Source organism: Silene latifolia, chromosome 1, assembly GCF_048544455.1.
Source record: "Silene latifolia isolate original U9 population chromosome 1, ASM4854445v1, whole genome shotgun sequence".
Taxonomy (NCBI): domain Eukaryota; kingdom Viridiplantae; phylum Streptophyta; class Magnoliopsida; order Caryophyllales; family Caryophyllaceae; genus Silene; species Silene latifolia.
In genome coordinates, this window is record NC_133526.1 from 19,073,022 (window position 1) to 19,095,138 (window position 22,117).

The 22,117-nt window shown below is 39.3% G+C and overlaps 1 long non-coding RNA gene across 1 annotated transcript; it reads right to left on the minus strand.

Annotated features, from left to right (window-relative positions):
• Positions 1–13,365: 13,365 nt before the first annotated feature.
• On the minus strand, positions 13,366–16,296 carry LOC141654335 (uncharacterized). Its single transcript, XR_012547945.1, has 3 exons — positions 16,100–16,296; positions 15,933–16,006; positions 13,366–13,548 (listed from the first exon to the last, which is right to left on the minus strand). It is a non-coding gene; the product is annotated as an uncharacterized LOC141654335 (long non-coding RNA).
• Positions 16,297–22,117: the final 5,821 nt, after the last annotated feature.

Below are 22,117 nucleotides of genomic sequence, written 5' to 3' on the forward strand. Positions count from 1 at the left end.
TCTCCTCGCCCATCCCAGCATCTCCCACATCCAGATTAGCCTTCTTCCCCTCAGTCCTCCCATCCATCTCTACCGCCATCTCCCCTCCCCCTACCCCTTCTCCCCTCAGCCAAATTATCAGAAACAATCGGTTCTATCCATTCGTCCCTCCTCTCCAACTTATTCTTCTTCCACGAAACTGCAATATTTTGTAGTTTAGAAATCATATTCTCTATATCCAACTCCTCCTTCCTAGTATTTTCTGCCTCAACTCAGCATTAAGATCCTGTGCTGCTCTCATAGGAATACTACCCGCTGGTTTCACGACCTTCCACGGAGATGCACGAAGACACTCCCCATATTTCAGTTCATGATCATCATACGGGCCCTCATCGCAGTCCTTTGCTCCATGCCCCAGTAGCCCACACCCATAGCAGAAAGTTGGTAATCGTTCATACTTAACATCGAAATTAGTTATGCTCCCCCTCTTCATCTTGATAGCTACTGCACTCTTGACTGGCACCCGAACATCATGTAGGATACGCACCCGAACTGCTCTCTCAATACCAATCCCTCCATCCTCCCCCTTCGCAACATATACCCCCAACTGGCTCCCTAACCTCCTGATATTACTATCATTGTTTCTACCACTAATAGGTAGGTCATAAATGCGAGCCCATATTGGTAATCGATGTAAAGGCACATCAGACATCTTGCCGTGTTCATTCGGCTCATTAAAACACCACACAAATTTGTCAAAATGCCAAGGCTGACCCTCCAGCACCTTCTCCTTCTCACGGGCATCAGGAAATTTGAAGATAAAAATTTTCTCCTTCATATCAACTATATTGCCCACTATTGGTTTACTTGGGTTCCATATTTTCGTCATTGTGTCAATAACCGCCTTCGCATTGACAGATTTCGTGGTCCAGATCTTCCCAACCAAAGACAGAGTCTGTTTTTGCTGTTCCACCCCTTCACCAGGTTCCCATTCAAAAACGCCCTCGATCCCCGCTTCGACATCCCCCATAACCTCTTTCCCCAGCCTTCGATTAGGGTTACTAGTACTCATTCCTTCAAAACTTCAGCAGCCACACCAAATCGAACAAAAAAGAAAACAAAAGAGAAGAGAAAGAATAAAACGAGACACACCAGAGAAATCCCCACGTAAAACGGAAGAAGAAAGCCTTGAAATCAGAAGGATTGAGCAAAGACGCGCCTAGACAGACCTCTCCATAGGAAACCCTAGGAAAACCCTTTTTTTTAGAGACTAAGTTGTACTCTTTTTTACATTTCCTCCATATTATTTGATACTCAAAATTTTATAATTTTTATTGTCTAACTATTATCCAAGTAGAATGTTTTTTTTTTGTTTTGCTTCCGTTTAACGTAATTTATTTAGTGTATGTTTAATTTTTATTATCTAACTATTAACTCGAACAAATAGCTATTAACTTGGTTTTTGTTTGTTTGGCCATGGCTGAACAGTGGTTGGACGGCGGTTGGTGGTGGCAGTCGGCTAGGGGGTGGTAGTGGTGGAAGGTGGGTTGTATTTTTAGGGGATTTTGAATTATAGAGGAAAAGGGTGTGTTAGTGAAAGAGGGAGGGTAATATCGTCTTTTAGAATGAAAACGTCACCGATATTTACTAAACGTCATCGATGTTTTACAATTGGGTATGGTAAAAGTAAAACAACCGACTTTCGTAATTTCTAAACCGTATATAATTTGAAAACAAAAATGGGTAAATAATTAATATTATAATTAGTATTAGTATATCTCTCTTAACATCGGTCTTTTTTAAATGCAAAATTAGACGGAGAAAGTTTGACCCATTTATTATAAAATGTGAACGATTTACTATTATAAAAACACAAATTGTTATATAAAACTGTCTCATGATATAAGACCAGTACAATAACAACAAGGCCCAAAAAAATTAAATCAATCACAAATTGTGTTAACTGTGTAATTCCCCTTCTCCTTCAACTGGCTTCTTCAACCACGTTCTCCGTTCTCTAAAAACCATGAATGCGACCTCCACCCGACACCAAATAACGACCATACTCCAAGTCTTCATCCAAATCTTTCATCTAATATACCAGCTTATCCAATTAAAATTGGAGGTTAAGAAGCTAAAAAACTCATCTTACAAAAAATTCAAAGTTTTAGAAAGAAAAAAAGCAATTATAAGGGTTGGGTTTTCATCATAACTAAATCAACTTTTCAAGTTAAAATTGTAAGTTTTGAATGTTAAACTCTATGTACACTTGAGTAAAAATCCAATACTTCACTTAAAATTCAAAGCTTTCACTATAAAACTAGCTTTTGTACCCGTGAAAATCACGGGTGCGTTTGAGATTAATTGTTTAAGTTTACGCAAAATTGAACCTCATTAGAATGAAACATGTTGACATTTTTGTTTCTCATATATTTTCATTATTTTCATCATTAACCGTGTCAATTTCACACGAACACCACTTATCGTAGGCCGTGATTTTTTTTTGGCATTAATTTGTTCTTTTTATTGCAATATATTCTTTTTTGTTTCATAGGATAACATGACTTTAGAAGAGTATACGTGGCGTTCTCTATGTTATTCTTGTATTGATATTTTAATTTACTAAGCTATATAATATTTGAGGTACGTTATATGGAAAAAAAATGTTATTTTATTTTTATAAGCTCTTTTTATATGTAACCAATTCATTAAAATTAATGGCTACAGTTATACAACATAATATTGCACAATTAAATTAATATGATGTTGTAACAATAAAATAATAAAGCTTATTTATATGTTCTAGTAAGTGAGGATAACATTTATAAACGAAGTAAAAGTTATAGTGATGTAATGTGATTTTTTTTTGTACGAGATAACTTATTTTACAATAAAATCTTAGAATTAAAATTTAGAATTTAGTTTGATGTCTAATTGTTGTTTAGGGAATTTAATTTACTTTAAAGTTAAAAAGATAATTTTTTTTTAAATAACAAATAATAGTGTGACATGCTAAAACTCGTTTAAAAGAGAGAATAGTGTTATCTAGTGCTTTGATTTTTTTTTTTTTGGTCTTTTTCTAATAAGTGACTTGGTGATGTAGAGGTGGGTTGTGTAAATACTTGAAAATGTTGATGCGTCATTAAGATAGATGGTGATCTATATTGCAAGTTAAAATAACTACTCATTGTAACAATTTGGAAATTGAATTTTAAAGCTCAAAATCGAAACGTGAGTGAATGTTGTTAGTTGGTGTCCATTGGACTGCCGACGATGATAAAGAAGGGAAGGGGTCAACCAAAGGAGATAGGATCGTAATAGTGGTACGACTATTGAGGTTGTGACGGAGCGATGGCAGCACGCAACAACGATCGGAGTTGGTGTCGGGTGTGGAGGATATGGTGGGTTGGAGGATGTAGTACGGATCTTTGTTTTTTTTTCTTTTTCCTTTTCTGGTTGTGCAGTTGTGTTTATTTATATCTCCTTGTTGGTTGGGCTAGATTCTCCTATTGGGCCATCTTATGCTATAGGACGATCTTATAGGAGAGTTACTGTTATAAAAATAGTAAATAGTTAAGAAGATAAGAAAACCCCTTGTCTTAGGCGTGTCTTTCCAGAAAAATAAACAAACAAACTTTCATTCAAATTCGGATTGAAAGAAGCACAATTGACACAAGACACGATCCAATAGCTGAACACGTGAAAAAAAATTTAAGGCCTTAAACAACTGTTCAAGAAGGACCATTCCAAAGTATTAAGCCTTCTGTAAATCTATTTTGTACATGTATCTTGGGGATACGACCTCTCTCCCTTGTGAAATCCGACAAGATCTTGACAAATTAGGATATTCTCTAGATAACTTCTTCTTTTCGCAAACGCTCCTTGTTCCTGACACAACAATCATTAGACAACCTGTTGCATAGTATCTTGGAAATTGTTATTTATAACATTGCAGTATGTAATGCGCCTGAACTGAAGCACAGTTTGAGGCCTCTCACACTTTGGAATCAAGGTTAGAGTAGTGGCATTAATTTGTTTGAGAATATTCCGTGAAAAAAGAAATTCATCCATAATAACATTCATCACATCTTTCCAAATCACCTCTCAAGCATCTTTGAAAATTTATGAAAATAAATTCCTTAATTTTAACCTTTGTAACTGGAACCAAGAGCTCATTCCAATGGATTTCATAGTTACATACTCGAAGTAGCGGCTTATCAACCCAATTCTTGAACAAGCACAGCGTATGGTGTGCAATAGGACCTAAGGCTCAATCTTTGAACACTACTCTCCACCTGTAATCTCCGAGCAAAGGAGACTAGATGCACCAAAGAAGAAGAGGTCTGATATTAATAAGGCTAGGATGATCCATGAACATAATTACATTTTTTTTTCGAATAAAGGAATTTAGAAATAGATTATCGTATATCAACTTTTCTAACAATGAAAAAGGGACTTAACATGGAAATGGTTAACATATTCTTTTAACCTTTACACTACACAAATGCAAATGAGTATTGTAATACATTAATATATACTAGTATAGATCTCGCGCGTGTATGCACATTATATCTAGAGTTTTTATTTTTTAGTGCTATTATTTATAGATTTCAAGTTAAAATGTTATCAATTTTTCATATTTCACTTCATTGTATTTTTTTATGAAAAAAAAAGAAATGTAATGGATTACAAATAAAGAGAATTGAATAAAGTTGTGTAATGTGTATTTTAATGACTATTTTTTTTACTAAAAGCCTAATGATTTCATTTGTTATATAATCTCAATTATTTTAATGATTTATTTTTTTTGTCATAAAGCTAATAATATTTTTTTATTAGTTTATTTTACACGGAACTAAGTATGTATCAAGTCGTTTTCTAATAAGTAATAATAACACTAACAAAATATTTAACAATTTATAGCATATAATTTTATAGAAGTTTTGTTTCATTTTAATTAAAAGATTATAATGCAGAGTTTAAAAAAAATTATAGTTTAATTAATAGATTACAAAGTATTTAATGAAAAAATAATAGCTTTATGAAAGAATTTTTTTTTTGGTTTAATTACTTAATAAAATGCATTTGGGAGTTTATTCTCTTAGTATATATAAGGGATTATGTAAATAATAGACAACGACTACTTAAATATTTTAATTTGTGCTGTAATATAATCCTTATATTGTATAATATAGCAATTCTTATTATAAATTTTATTATGTGATTATCTCTGCATGGTTTATTACTTCATCACTTAACTAAATAATTCGACCTTATAGTAAGAAATTATGGAGTCTTTTGAATTTATGTCAAACCTCTATAGCTATGAGATCCTTCGTCGCTCATGAATACTGTGATAACACTTCTCACCACTCGACATAAGTCATCACTATGAGTAGTCATAGTTTCGCCTTGACTTCAATTTTCATTTTGTAATAGCTATTTTGCAACAAAAAAAAAACTCAAATAATTTGACCATTTTCAATTAGAGAATACATGGATTTTATATTGACCAATATTTTCAAATGATTTAAAAGATTTTAAATCACTAACCTACATATATCAATGATTTAAAAAAGATCTCATAATATAACTGATGGGGCATATTCTGCACCGCTGACCAAGTCAACACATTGAGCAAGGTCAAGGATATCCACAGCGAAGTCAACGACTTAGACAGTCTAGCCGATGCAACCCATCGGCCTGTCACCTGGGTCTCGGCTAGGCAACTAGCCAGCCGGGATACATATCCGCGTACTCATATCCAAGACCCTCGGCCGGCCTGCCATGGGTCCATCGGCCGAGGGTAGAACGGTCTTTCCACCTGCTAGCCACTTGGCCACTTGGCCACTACGTGACAAAAGGTGAAAGTCTATAAATACTCCTCAACCTTCATTGAGGAAAGGATCCATAAATTAACCTAAGAATCACTATTCATCTGGTAATATCTTCCTTATCTCTCTACAATACGCATTAAGCAAAGTAATAACAACTTATCCCTCTAAGTTTACTGACTTGAGCGTCGGAGTGAGTACGCTTGGCACAAAGCCAAGCCCTCAGTTCGTTCATTGTTGCAGGGGAGGCCGAGAGGAACGATAGAGACGAGGGATCCAACTCAAGACATCATTCCACAAGCCACGGGTGGTAACAATACTTGCTCTGGAATTACACCCGGAACAATTGGCGCCGTCTGTCACACCGACAAGAGCGGTAGTCTCCATAAAGAAGCAGGCGCCGTCGCAGTCACCCCAAGTAGTAGACGCCACGGCAGTCACCCCAAGAGGTTCGACGCCGTCGCAGTCACTCCAAGTGGTAGACACCACGGCGATCATTAACAGGAAGAAGACGCCGCTCACACTCACACACCGACAAGAGCGGTAGTCTCCATAAAGAAGCAGCGCCGTCGCAGTCACCCCAAGTAGTAGACGCCACTAGATCCCCCAAGAGGTTTGACGCCGTCGCAGTCACTCCAAGTGGTAGACGCCACGGCAGTCACTAACAGGAAGAAGACGCCGGCTCACACTGTCACACCGACAAGAGCGGTAGTCTCCATAAAGAAGCAGGCGCCGTCGCAGTCACCCTAAGTAGTAGACGCCACGGCAGTCACCCCAAGAGGTTTGACGCCGTCGCAGTCACTCCAAGTGGTAGACGCCACGGCAGTCATTAACAGGAAGAAGACGCCGGCTCACACTGTCACACCGACAAGAGCGGTAGTCTCCATAAAGAAGCAGGCGCCGTCGCAGTCACCCCAAGTAGTAGACGCCACGGCAGTCACCCCAAGAGGTTTGACGCCGTCGCAGTCACTCCAAGTGGTAGACGCCACGACAGTCATTAACAGGAGGAAGACGCCGGCTCACACTGTCACACCGACAAGAACGGCAGTCTCTATCGGCAAGCAGACGCCGGCTCATACTGTCACACCGACAAGAGCGGCAGTCACCATCAAATAACAGACGCCGGCTCACACTGTCACACCGACAAGAGTGGCAATCACCCTCAGGAAGCAGACACCGCGACGGTCACGACCAGCGCAGTTGATACTCGCTGAAGCGATCAAAATGCCTTGGAAGCGTTAAACGCAATTGAGATACGCACTCTAGACTGCCTCGGCCAAGCCGAGGCGGAAACAAAAGAGACGCTCAATTAATGACGTAAGAAGACAACTCGGACGAAGACGAGAAAAGACCTCGGCCAAGCCAGAGGCAAAGTAAAAACGCTAAGTACAGTTGAGATGCTCAACTATTAGCACAAGGAAAAGAAATGAGGTAAAGACCTCGGCCAAGCCGGAGGCAGAAGAAACGAACTCTTATTAAAAATGATAACAGATTACAAGCGAGGAGAATACGGACGACGGCCGTCCCCATAGGGATAAGCCAAAACACAACCTACCGAGGTTGTACAAAATACAGGGAAAAGAGCAGAGAAGAGTTACTAATATGTCATTTGGAGCGCCAAAAGATGGCAGGGAGGAAGGGCTTAATAATTAGCTCCCGAGCAGCTTAAGCTATCCGAAACGCCGTGTGAGCCTGGTGACAACCGCCCGCCTCCCTATGCCTGTTGCTGCTTGCCATCAGCAGCAGTAGCAGCATCTTCTTCGATGGGCAACCCGGCGCTTTTCCTAGCGACCTCGGCTTGGCGACCTCGGCCTTAGCCTCGGCGGCCTCGGTGCCCTCATTCTCTCGGCTTCCTCCTTGGCGCCTTAGCCTTCTCGGCAAGAAGGGTCGCTTTCTCCGCGACCGCCTCTTCCTCTATCTTCACCCTCACCGCCTCCTTGGCCTTCTCCGCCACGGCCTTCTCCTTAGCTTCGAGCTTGTCGTCAAACAGCTCGTCAAATTTGCCCCACGGAAAGGAACCATCAAGAGGGAAGAGCTCCTCAATCACTTCCCCTGGCAGCGCTTCTTCGGCGGATCCGGAATTCGGCGCACATGTTAGGGAGCATGACGGTTTAGAGCATCTCAATGTCCTCCTCCTTTTGTCTAATGATGGCCTCCTTGCTCCGAATCACCTTCCCCTGGATCTGATGCATGCCCCTGAATTCGTTCCTCTGCTGGAAATAAAGGTCGGCGTGCCTCTGAACAAGGTTACACTTCTCCAGCAGCTTTGCAACTTCGGCCGCGGCAGCCTCGGCCTTGGCCCTCTCAGCCAGGACCTCCTTTTCAGCGTCCTCCCTGAGCTTTCTCTCAGCCAAGAGCGCTTTCTCAGCATCTCCCCTAAGCCTCTGCTCATTGAGGAGATCCAGCTTCGCCTTCACGGCCACCTTCTTAGTGGCATTAAGCTCAAGAGCGGATTGAGCCACGACCTTCTCCTGCTCTATAATACGAGCACCGGCCAGCTCGTTCCACCTTGCCAGCTTCTTGATCAACCTCGCGCTTTCCGCTACAAGCTGGGAGGGGGAAGCCTTCTGGGATGAAGAGTTAGTGGTGACGTTTCGATCACCAGCCTGCAGTCGGGAGGGGGAAGCCTTCTGGGATGAAGAGTCAGTGGTGACGTTTCGATCACCAGCCTGCAGTCGGGAGGGGGAAGCCTTCTGGGATGAAGAGCCAATGGTGACGTTATGATCACCAGCCTGCGCGGGGTTCTCCTCCACTTGCTGCTCAATAAGAGCGACGGCCGACAGCAATGGGGCGATCCGCAAAATTTAACGAAAGCATCGGTATCAACATGCATAGACATGCCAAAGAGCTCATCATCGGCGGCGCTAATGAATCGGCTAAAACTGAGCCACGGGATAGATCGGTACCATGCTTGGCCTTCTTGGCGGAGGACGCATTTCCTCGCCAAGAAGGAAGCAACGATGGCGTAGAGGTCAGTCTCCTTTCTCTTACGGACAAGGGGAGACCCCTCCTCATCGGAGTCCTCCCCATTGGTGATATCAACGATCTCCACCGTTGCCTTCTGAACAGGGGGAATGGGAGGTGGAACTGATGTCGACGCCATCGCCGCCGAAGACTTTGTCTTTCGCGTATGGCGCGGCATGTTACTAACAACCTTCGCCTGGGCCTCCACCACATTCAAGCTTTTCAGCTGCTGATCCATGAGATCATTCGGCGACGTCCTGCGGTCATGGGTTAGAGCCTTAGGATGCAAGTTAGCAATAGTTTTATCTTTGTGCAGCCCCATCCTCCGGAGGATATCCTCAGACAGGTCCGGTCCAAAGTGGTCTGCGAAGGAAACAAAGCAAGAGTTAAGTAGAAGAAATAAATCGAAGTTCGAGAAACAGGAACATTGAGAGCGGTGATGGGCCTCACACCGACCCCACTCACCCTGTGCCAGGGCCGGTATGAGGCCGACATGGCGGAGCGGCTCATCCTGGAGGATGATCTGCGTTGGGGGAATCCATCTTTTCGGCACCCCACTCTTGTCCGCCTCAAAGAGCCTCATCGCTAGCTTCTCATCCTCCTTAAGAGGGACCTTGCTGGCATCCATCTTGAGCTTTTTCCGGGTGACCCATCTGTCGTGCTCCGCCTTAGTCTCACACCGCAAATTAACTTGATCTTTGAAAGGAGCGGGCGGCGGATAGTCATCCCAAGACCTTAACGTACACCCACCGATCTTTCCAGTCCTTGCAAGAAGTAAGTTTGTCAATAGAGACATAACCCTGCTCCGTTTGCACACTGTACCATCCGACGCGGCCAGAGATTGATGGCCGGAGATGATGAAGCCGGCGGAATAGATTCACCGTTGGGGCCTCTCCCTTGAAGAGACAAAGCCAGACAAAGCCGACTATGGTCCTCATAGCCAACGGGTGCAGTTGGGCAACAACAACGTTCATGGCCCTAATGATGGCCATAACGTACTCATTCAGCGGAAACCGGAGCCCGTACTCCAAGTGCCGCATGTATACGCCGGTGTAGCCCGGTGGAGGGCAACAGACGGCCTGACCCTCCTCAGGGATAACAATTTTGTATCCCCTGCCAAAGAAAAAATGGCCCTCGAAAAATTTCTCGCCGGAATAACTGGCGAACTTATGGGTCCAAGCACGGTCAAGGCGGACCTTACAGGCGTCGCCGTGATCCATAACGTGCTGCCTCCCCTCATTAGGACGAGCCTTTTCAGCATCACCACCAAAATCGTCTGCGTCATCATCGACATCATCGTCGTCCTCCCATTCCTCCAAAATTTGAGGATTAACTTCAGGAGAAGGAGACCTAGGGCCCCCAGACCTTATCGGGATGGCGTCTGGCTTCCCCTCCTCATCAAGACGCGACGGGAACCCCGGCGCGAAGTGCTAGTCCCGGCGTCGTGAAAGACATGATAGCAATGATTACTTAACAAAATAAGAAGTGAGGAAATTTGTTTGTTTACCTTGAAGAAAAACACTCGCCGGAGTAACAACTCTGAAAATTAGAAGACAAAGAAGCCCTTGAAAGTTTAAGAAGAAGAAAATTTTGGAGAGAATGAAATTGGTGGCCAATTTCACGAGTAATCGCCCTATTTATAGGAAAAGCCCATGAAGAAGGACCAATCGAGAAACACCCATGAAGCGCCAAACCAATCAAGAACAGACACGTGTCGGACATGCAACCATGAAAAGTCAATCGTCGCAACGATCAAACGTCAATCAATGCAACAGTGATCAAGCGTCTTCAACACGCCCCTTCACCTCTCTTCACCTATTCATATTCCTCAACAAATTCCTAGGTATCGCTCTCCGCCACCACATGATCAACCAAGCTAGGAAGCACCGCCTGGGGCAATCAAAAAACAACCGGCACTCCCACCCTGGTCTCGGCCAAATATCACTTTCTTTTCCACATCGGATGCCCTTTACACATCCATGTGGAGGGGGATATGGTACGGCCTAAGCGAAACCAGGCCGAGGTAGAAGAAGCCGATACTAAAAAGTTTCGAAATTACTTGCGCAGAATATACGCTCGGATACATCGGAGCCCATACCACGGCATAGACTACGGGGGGGCAAATTGATGGGGCATATTCTCGCACCGACCAAGTCAACACATTGAGCAAGGTCAAGGATATCCACAAATGAAGTCAACGACTTAGACAGTCTAGCCGATGCAACCCATCGGCTGTCACTGGTCTCGGCTAGGCAACTAGCCACCGGGGATACATATCCGCGTACTCATATCCAAGACCCTCGGCCGGCCTGCCATGGGTCCATCGGCCGAGGGTAGAACGGTCTTTCCACCTGCTAGCCACTTGGCCACTTGGCCACTACGTGACAAAAGGTGAAAGTCTATAAATACTCCTCAACCTTCATTGAGGAAAGGATCCATAAATTAACCTAAGAATCACTATTCATCTGGTAATATCTTCCTTATCTCTCAACAATACGCATTAAGCAAAGTAATAACAACTTATCCCTCTAAGTTTACTGACTTGAGCGTCGGAGTGAGTACGCTTGGCACAAAGCCAAGCCCTCAGTTCGTTCATTGTTGCAGGGGAGGCCGAGAGGAACGATAGAGACGAGGGATCCAACTCAAGACATCATTCCACAAGCCACGGGTGGTAACAATACTTGCTCTGGAATTACACCCGGAACAATAACTCTCTCCTTTTACTAGAAATTTAAAATGTGATATTCCTCGTTTGTTTTTATTGCCTTATAACAAAACGTTTATAACTAATGACATAAATTGAAATTCAAACGAAATTATTTTCTTCAACTAAAATCAGTATACACGAGTATTTCGTTTTACATGATAGAGTTATTATTATTATAGTTATAAATTTTTTTACTTTATTTTCATGAACTAATGTTTATTTGTAACATGTAAGAATAATGTTTATAATTAGAATTGTTTGTAACTAACGACATAAATAAATGAACTATGGGTAGAAACGTAGTGCATGCTTAGTTGTACTATAAACTTTCACATCAAAACTAAAAATAATATTCCCCTTGATAAGTCTCAATTACAACAAAAAAAAAAAGATCATTAGGGGAAATTAAAGGAATAAATAATCAAATTTTAGGGGATTAAAAAAAAGTAAAAAAACATGTGACTTTGGGGAAATTAAAGGAGTAATCAAATTTAAGGAAAAATAAAAAAAAAAACAACGAAATTACTTCTACAAAATGAAAGGGAAATTACCCAAATACCCACAAAACAAAAGGGAAGCTACACTCACCGCCTCTAAAGTTAGTTAAAGTGAGCATAAAACCGTTGTATTAAAATTACTTAAATACTCCATTCTTCCCATTTTTGAACCCCGTCGTATTTCATACAAAACCCATTCTTTTTTCTCTGTTTTTTTTACTGTAGAGTAAATTCTTCATTCTTGTTTCCTCTTGTTTACCGTTTACCCAATTTTATTCCTCTTTGTTTAATCTTTACCCAATTCTTTAGTCAAATTTTCGTTTTAACCCATATATCTTTAACTTTGTTTTTTCGTTTAGGCAAGAATTATGTTGTTAAACGCAATTTACCCACATTTCTTTTTTCTTTTTTTCTCAAAATATTCGGAACAAATGTCGGGGACGAAATTATGATCGATCATGATGATGATGATCAAATGTACTTATACGTGCATCGTTATCGCCGGGTTCTGAGTACTTTCCTTATTATCCCACACACTTGCTTCATCAAATTCAAATCCGAATTTGTTCTCTACTGTGCTGAGCTTATAGCGAGGAGCGACTTAGTTTCATTGCTATTCGAGTTCGAGAACGCTGGTAGAGTGACCCTTGTGTTGGAGTATGGTGTTGCTCCAAATTAAAATGTGTAGTAAACTTATCCCACATTGGTATAATAGTGGGGAGTTACTACTTTATATATAACGCCGCCGCCGCCGCCGTTTGTCACGAGCCACGTGCCACGTGCCACTTGGGGCTACATTTTTGCTCCGGGTCCAAATTAATTCCTCATATTCTAGCCGTTGAATAGTAGTCTTTGGGACATTATTACACAATTATATCTACACTTAATTTACGATTTTATTAACATTGATTACTGGTTTTATGACAATTAATCTACAGATTAATTTTGGCATCTCTACGTGACTGTTGGAGTAACCTCCCTTCCCTATAAAAGCTTCCATTCTCAAACAATTTATTATGTGATTATCTCTGCATGGTTTATTACTTCATCACTTAACTAAATAATTCGACCTTATATTAAGAAATTATGGAGTCTTTTGAATTTATGTCAAACCTCTACAGCTATGAGATCTTTCGTCGCTTATGAATACTGTGATAACACTTCTCACCACTCGACATAAGTCATCACTATGAGGTAGTCATAGTTTCGCCTTGACTTCAATTTTCATTTGTAATAGCTATTTTGCAACAAAAAAATTCAAATAATTTGACCATTTTCTGTGACACCCCGCGATAACGCGGAAAATATAACTACTAAATTTAAAGCAGAATTTGTGAGATTTTAAAAACTTTTAGATTACTAGTTAAAGATTAACACGCGGGTGTCAAAAACGAAATAAAACAAATACTACAATAGACAAGTTTAGGTTATTACAACCCAAGTCTAAAAAGCGGGGAAAAGATATCCCACGAATAAACATATAAAGGGTTTCTAAACTAGAAACTAAGGTCCAAGGGTTTAGTTCTCGCTAGCCCACACGTCTTCCCCACGTAAGCATCTTCACCACCTGTCATTCATGTAAACATGAACGCCACAGTCAGTGGGGAGTAACTCAAGGTTCTCCCAGCCACAATATGTCGAAAAGCAAGTAAACAACCACTTAATTAAACACATTAATCATGCAACATGTATGAACAAATAGAGAACAAGGAGATATAATGAAAATCATGATGAAACAGGCATAATGCTTTCTTAATGGAATAGGCATGATATATTAGGATTAAATATGCAATCAAGGAAGTAGGGTAATCAAGTCAACCAACTCATATTGACACGACTCAACAAGTGTAAAACCGACGCAAAGTGTAGACGGAGTATCCGGCTCAGAGGCTACCTTTAAAGCATGTCCGAGATACCACACACAAGACTACATCCTAGACTCCAACCTCCTGGTAGGACGACGATCATAATACGGTCCTAGTCTAAACCTGGATCCAGACTCTCGGGATGGACGTCACCCGATTCGACATACGATATACCCATCGTATCCAAGACTCGAAACATGGCACACACTCGTAACCAAAGGTCGAGTAACCTCTAATCGGAAACATGGCACACACTCGTAACCAAAGGTCGAGTAACCTCTAATCGGAAACATGGCACACACTCGTAACCAAAGGTCCGAAGAAAGGCGGAAGGATATCCTAATCCGGAAACATGGCACACACCCGTAACCAAAGGTCCGAAAGAGGAAAGATAACCCAATCCGGAAACATGGCACACACTCGTAACCAAAGGTCCGAAAGGGGTAAAAAGGAAAGTCAAGCCGTCACACAATGTAAAACGTCACACTTGAGTCACAATAAGAGTAAGAATGATCATGCAAACATCATATGACACGGGACCATTAATGTCACATTCATACTCATGGCTTGCATCTCACCATAAGTACAGATGGGAACATCAATGCCGACGATCATATCGCAACTAGAGGGCCTATGGCTCGTCCCTAGTATCCGATAGGACCAAGACTTTCACAACAGACAGTACAAGACATTATCAAGAACACGACTCACCACAAGTAACCATTTATAAATAAATATTTCATAAATGTATTATAGTGAATCCAACCAAATAAGACATGACATGTCCAATACATAGAACATATGAGACCCAACAAATAAACCATGTGAAGCCCAACAAAAATGACATAACAAGCCCAAACCAATGAATATGTTAAGCCCGTCATAAGAAGCATGTGAAAACCAAATAGTCCAACACAACAAGTTCAACAAAAGAATCAAGGTGAGCCCAACAAACAAAACCAAATGAGCCCAATTGAATAAATATGTAAAAGAAAGATAGTTAATGAATTACGTTATGAAAATTACGAGACGGATATTTAATTATTTCAAATAACCCGAAATGGACCCAACAAGCAAAGCCAAATGACAAGGTAAAGTCAAAGGAGTCCAAGAAACACCACCTAATGAATCCAACAATTTAAGCCAAATGAGCCCAAAATTAAAAAGATGGTGAGCCCAAAATTAAAAACCAAAAGAATGAAATACCAAGCATGTATATACTACTCATTTAGCATGCCAACCGACTACTGCCCGAACCCACCGCTAACCGTGGCTAGGTCGTGGCCGTGCCGCCATCTCACAGCCGGCCACCACAACCACCCAGCCGCCAAGCCAGGCCCACGGTCGGCCAGCAAACACCAACAATGCTCACCAATACTCACCCGAGTAGCTACTATATAACCAAAAGACGGAGATATGAACATGCTTAAGACGGATGTATATACTTATGCACACATTTTGCCATACAAACTAACCAGTTTTTACCACCCAAAACTACTCCAAAACAGGCCTCAACCCTCCTGCAAGAGACCACCCAACAACCACTTGCGGCTGACCAGAAAGGGCTGTAAACAGCCGCCCAAAACAGGGCTCTCACGGTCCAAAGCTGAGTTTCCCAAGCGGGAAATATCAAGTGTATGTGTGACGATATTAATCATGGAGAAACAGGCAGGAAAGAGGGGAGAGAAAACAGCTAAGAAAACCGGAAATAAAATAGAGTAGAGCATCCCAGTAGTGCGCATTTTCAGACGGGAAATGAAAGGCAATTTCGAGACGGAAATAGACACGACTATACATGGATAACCCCACATACCTTACCATAACCACACTCAACAAAACCCAGACAAACGCAGCTGTAAACACCCGTCCTTTTGAGACGGAAACTGCACTCAAATCAACAATCCCAAACCCGTCTGTCACGGTTCCAACACAACACCGACAGTCCATTTCAGAAACTAAAATAAGACGGAAAATTTACCATACCAATGAGGTAGGTAAAGAATCGAACTTTATCAGAAAAGAACATATAAAAACGACCCCTAAGACAGAAATTTTCGACATTTGTCGAGTAACCTATCACCGTTACCTCATTGCTCTTCAAATCTCCGTGAAAAACGTCAAAAGAGTGCGAGCCTCCATGCGGGTCTTCGGTTTCATCAACTAGAAGGAGGAAAACGAAATAAAAGAGCTAAAAATCGGAACTTTTAGGAGGCGGGTCAAACTGAAATCATCACAAAATCGAGTCTTTCTTACCTTGAAATATGAAGGAGGAAATAAGGAGAAGAATGGTACAAAAATTAAGATGAATGGTTGAGAAATGAAAGCGGGATCGAATTTTGAAAGAGGACGGAAATGGCGAGCTGTTGTATGTGTTTCGCTGTACTGCTCGTTTGTTGTTTCTAAATGAAGAACGAAGAAGAAAGAGGGGGTGGGGTTCACGGGAGCACCAACCACAACAAATAATAATGATATTATATATATAATAATATATAATAAGAATAAGAATAATAATAATAATAATAGTAATATATAATATTAATAAGAGATATTTTGAAGGGGGGTGAATGTGTTGTTGGTTTTTGATTGGTCCAAATTAAAGTGGGTGCAAAGTGAAATGTGACGATCTATAGCTAGACGGAGGTTCGTCTTAAACCTACTATAATTTAAGACGGAATTTTATTATTATAATCGCTATTATTATTATTATTACTATCCGACTAAAACACGTATTTTTATATAAATTAAGCTTTAAATATTACTTTTATAAAAATCTTGTTTAAAAATAAATCCAATTAAATTAAATAATTCAAAAATATAAAATAAAGTAATTAAATGGTTAAATAAATTTTAAATGTCAAAATGAGAAATTCGCGGGTGTTACATTTTCAATTAGAGAATACACGGATTTTATATTGACCAATCTTTTGATTTAAAAGATTTCAAATCACTAACGTACATATATCAATGATTAAAAAAGATCTCATAATATAACTCTCTCCTTTTACTAGAAATTTAAAATGTGATATTCCTCGTTTGTTTTTATTGCCTTATGACAAAACGTTTATAACTAATAACGACATAAATTGAAATTCAAACGAAATTATTTTCTTCAACTAAAATCAGTATACACGAGTATTTTGTTTTACATGATAGAGGTATTATTATTATTATAGTTATTAATTTTTTTTACTTTATTTTCATGAACTAATGTTTATTTGTAACATGTAAGAATAATATTTATAATTAGAATTGTTTGTAACTAACGACATAAATAAATGAACCATGGGTAGAAACGTAGTGCATGCTTAGTTGTACTATAAACTTTCACATCAAAACTAAAAATGATATTCCGCTTGATAAGTCTCAATTACAACACACACAAAAAAAAAGATCATTAGGAGAAATTAAAGGAATAAATAATCAAATTTTAGGGGATTAAAAAAAAAGTAAAAAACATGTGACTTTGGGGAAATTAAAGGAGTATTTAAATTTTAGGGGAAATTAAAAAAAAAAAGAATAAGAAAAAAAAAACGAAAATTACTTCTACAAAATGAAAGGGAAATTACCCAAATACCCACAAAACAAAAGGGAAGCTACACTCACCGCCTCTAAAGTTAGTTAAAGTGAGCATAAAACAGTTGTATTAAAATTACTTAAATACTCCATTTTTCCCATTTTTGAACCCCGTCGTATTTCATACAAAACCCATTCTTTTTTCTCTGTTTCTTTTTTACTATAGAGTAAATTCTTTATTCTTGTTTCCTCTTGTTTACCGTTTACCCAATTTTATTCCTCTTTGTTTAATCTTTATCCAATTCTTTACTCAAATTTTCGTTTTAACCCATATATCTTTAACTTTGTTTTTTTCATTTTAGGCAAGAATTATGTTGTTAAACGCAATTTTACCCACATTTTTTTTTTTCTCAAAATATTCGGAACAAATGTCGGGGACGAAATTATGATCGATCATGATGATGATCAAATGTACTTGTACGTGCATCGTTATCGCCGGGTTCCGAATATTTTCCTTACTATCCCACGCACTTGGTTCATCAAATTCAAATCCGAATTTGTTCCCTACTGTGCTGGGCTTATAGCGAGGACCGACTTAGTTTCATTGCTATTCGAGTTCGAGAATGCTGGTAGAGTGACCCTTGTGTTGGAGTATGGTGTTGCTCCAAATTAAAATATGTAGTAAACTTATCCCATATTGGTATAATAGTGGGGAGTTACTATTTTATATATAACGCTGCCGCCGCCGTTTGTCACGAGCCACGTGCCACGTGGGGCTACATTTTTGCTCCGGGTCCAAACTAATTCCTCATATTCTAGCTGTTGAATAGTAGTCGTTGGGACATTATTACACAATAATATCTACACTTAATTTACGATTTTATTAACATTGATTACTGGTTTTATGACCATTAATCTACAGATTTTGGCATCTATATGTGACTGTTGGAGTAACCCCCCTTCCCTATAAAGCTTCTATTCTTCAACAGTTTTACACACACAAAATTACAGAATACTTTCTCTCTTATATCTGCTCCATTCTAAATTTGTAACACCCGCGAATTTTCCGTTTTGGCATTTATAATTTAAATAGCTATTTTATTATTTTATTTGTATTTTAAATCCGTTTTTATAAAAATGTAGCTTTACATATATAATAATATTAATGTTGATAAAAGTATCCGCCTTAAGTTTGTAGTAGGTTTGAGATGTATTTTAGTGGAAAATCGACTCAATTTAAGGTTTTGGCCTTAGAATGACCAATGGGCCTTTCTCTTATTTTTTTTCTCTCCATCAATCCCATAACATAAACCCTACTATCTTCATTCTCAAAAAAATTTCAGCAACTTTCCTCCATTACCATCCACCTTCACCTTAAATCTTAAGAGCGCTAAAAAATCTTCGTTTCTTATCGGTTTTCAACGATTTTCGCGCCTATTTCTTCCTTTCCTCGTCCTCCATCTTTCTAGGTAAGAAAGACACCGTCCTTTCATCACCATACGTGGCAGCCGTCCCATATAAGTTTCAGGATTCGTGCTAGTTTCTTACATCTTCGTGTTTAGGTGCAAGTTTGGACAACCCGAAGTAGTTTTGAGTCGAAAGCGTGTTCATTGAAGAGCAAAAAGGTAACGGTGATAGGTTACTCGACATTATATTAATTTTATGTGTTTATATGTTGTAGTTTACTCTTGTGTTTGTTAAAGTTTGAATCTTTACATGTTTCACATGTTCATTGTTGGATAAATTGGTGTGTGAAACCGTCTTATAATTGTTTGAGGAATTTCTAGTCTTTTGTCATATGTTTGTTCAATTGGATGAAATGGGTTGTTTACATATGTTAATTAGAGAATAATCCGTCTTAACTATGCCATGCTAACATGTTTAATTGAGTCATGAGAATGATTGGTTAGAAATATTGATATTGGAACAATTGGGTAAAGATGGTGGTAATTGAAAATGTAAACTATTGAATTACGTCTCATATGTGCTCTAATTTACATGTTTTAATTAGGTTATAAGATAATTGGTTCGAAGTGTTGGAATTGAGACAATTGGGTGATGTTGGACGAGAAATTAATTGCATGTCTTGTTAATTAATTAGATGAAATCACATTAGAAATGTTTATGCTTTTAATGGGTAGAAAAGCATGTATAAAACCGCGTCACTTGTGTATGGAAAGGGTGGAACGGGCTTAGAACGAATTCCTACTCAACTAGACTCGTACCTTGCTCTCCCTTAGGCGTGCCCAACCGTCCCACCGGGACAAATCCATCCCTGACCGGTGTTAGTGATTTTGATCACATTACATTTAAGTGTATTCGAGTTTCTTATGTCAAATCGGTTTGAGCTCGTAATGGATATAATGTGAGTCGGGAATACGGAGTGTATGCTCATATAATCGTATATCGAGTTCATGTATATAATGGATAAGGGACACTATAAAAGTGTTGCCGTAGTATATTATGTCCCCTATCGGGATTATATACTCGGGGTTAAAGTATTTCACATACTTAACGAAAATTAAGAAACACAAACTTGACAATTATCAAATTTGGTACGTCCCCGATCGGGGTTACATATCCCCGACAGGGTTTGATGCCTCTCTGCATCTTCACGTATATGTGCATGTGTTTTTGGCAGTTATCATTCGGTTGTATTAACTAATGATTGGTTTGCATTAAAACCAACATCCTTATCCTCTCAATAAGTGTGCTATGCATGTGTATGTATTGCACATATATAAACTTTTCTGAATGTGTGAAAACATACGATATATACACATTTGCATTTATTTTCGTATTTGACAAAAATAAAGTAAAACAAAACTCTCTTATTGTTCATTGTTCTTTGTTCTTGCCTAGACAAAGGAATCGTCTTATCCTACAGAGATTTCGTGATACCCAAAGGCTATAGGGTCGAAATACTCTAAGGAAAGTGTGTTCAACACGATTCGATTGGGTGTAATAAACCGTCTTACATTGTTTTCATTTCTGTTTTAGTGCCTTTGTTTGTATTATTTACATACTTGTAATCTTTGTAATACAAAAACTACAACATTCTTAGAGTATTTTCTGCATTTGAAAATGGATTCAATCAAGGACATGACTACCAAGTTTGGAAAGTTGGAGAAATTCGAGGGTGTCGATTTCCGTCGTTGGCAAAAGAAGATGCACTTCCTTCTCACCACTTTGAAGGTTGTGTATGTGTTGAGTACTCCTATGTCGGAGATTGTAGGGGATGAAACTCTTGCGGAAATTCAACGAAAGAGAAACAAGTGGGAGAATGATGACTACATATGTCGCGGTCACATCTTGAATGGTATGTCCGACTCTCTTTTTGACATTTATCAAAATGTTGAGTCCGCTAAAGAATTATGGGATCAACTTGAGTCTAAATATATGGATGAGGATGCTTTTAGTAAGAAATTCCTTGTTGGAAATTTCATGAATTATAAAATGGTTGATTCTAGACCGGTAATGGAACAATACAATGAATTGCTCCGGATTTTGGGACAATTTGCACAACATAAAATGGAGATGAATGAATCTATCTCGGTGTCTAGTATCATAGACAAGTTGCCTCCTTCATGGAAGGATTTTAAACATATGCTTAAACATAAAAAGGAAGAGTTGACTCTTGTTCAACTCGGTAGCCATTTGCGCATAGAGGAATCTCTAAGGGTGCAAGATAGTGGCAAGGGTAAAGGTAAAGATGTTATGGGATCCTCTTCCGTCAATATGATGGAAAAGGGAGAGGGTTTCAAGAACAAATTTAATGATGAGTCTAACAAGACACCGAAAGGTGCTTGTTGGATTTGTGGAAAGACCGGGCATTTGAAAGCAAATTGCAAGGTTGGAAAGCACAAAAAGAAAAAGGGTGCAAGTACTAGCCAAGGAGGACAAGGGTCTAATGACCAAGGTCCACCCACTAATCAAGGTCAGATTTTAGACATTGGTTTTAATTCGGTTGTGAATTATGTACCACTAATTTCTGAAGCATTTTATGTGCAGGATGATGTAGTGGCATGGTGGATAGACTCGGGTGCAACCAATCATGTTTGCAAGGATCGACATTGGTTCGAGGATTATGAACTAGTGAAGGATGGATCCGTTCTATATATGGGCAACGAGTCTACCGCTCCTATTGTAGGTCGTGGCATGGTGGTGTTGGAATTTAGTTCCGGAAATATTGTAAAATTAAATAATGTATTACATGTACTCGGAATTAGAAAGAACCTTGTATCCGATAGTTGTTTAAGTAAACTTGGTTATAAACAAGTGTATGAATCTAATAAGTATGTTTTATCTAAACATGGTGTATTTATTGGATTTGGTTATTATTGTAATGGAATGTTTATGTTGAATGTTGTTCCAAATGAAAGTTCCATATTTATTGCTTCCTCTATGAATGATACTTCATATCTTTGGCATGTGAGATTAGGACATGTACATTATAAAAGATTGGAAACTATGTCTAAAGATGGTTTAATTCCATCATTTAACATGAACATTAATAAGTGTAATACTTGTATGTTGACAAAAATCACAAGGCAATCATTTGGTAATGTGTCTAGAATCTCACATGTGCTTGAACTTATACATAGTGATTTATGTGATTTTCGTAATTATCCGTCTTTAGGTGGTAAAAAATATGTAGTGACTTTTATTGATGATTTTAGTCGGTTTTGTTACATATATTTACTTCACACTAAAGATGAGGCAATTGATAAGTTTAAGGTCTTTAAAAATGAAGTGGAA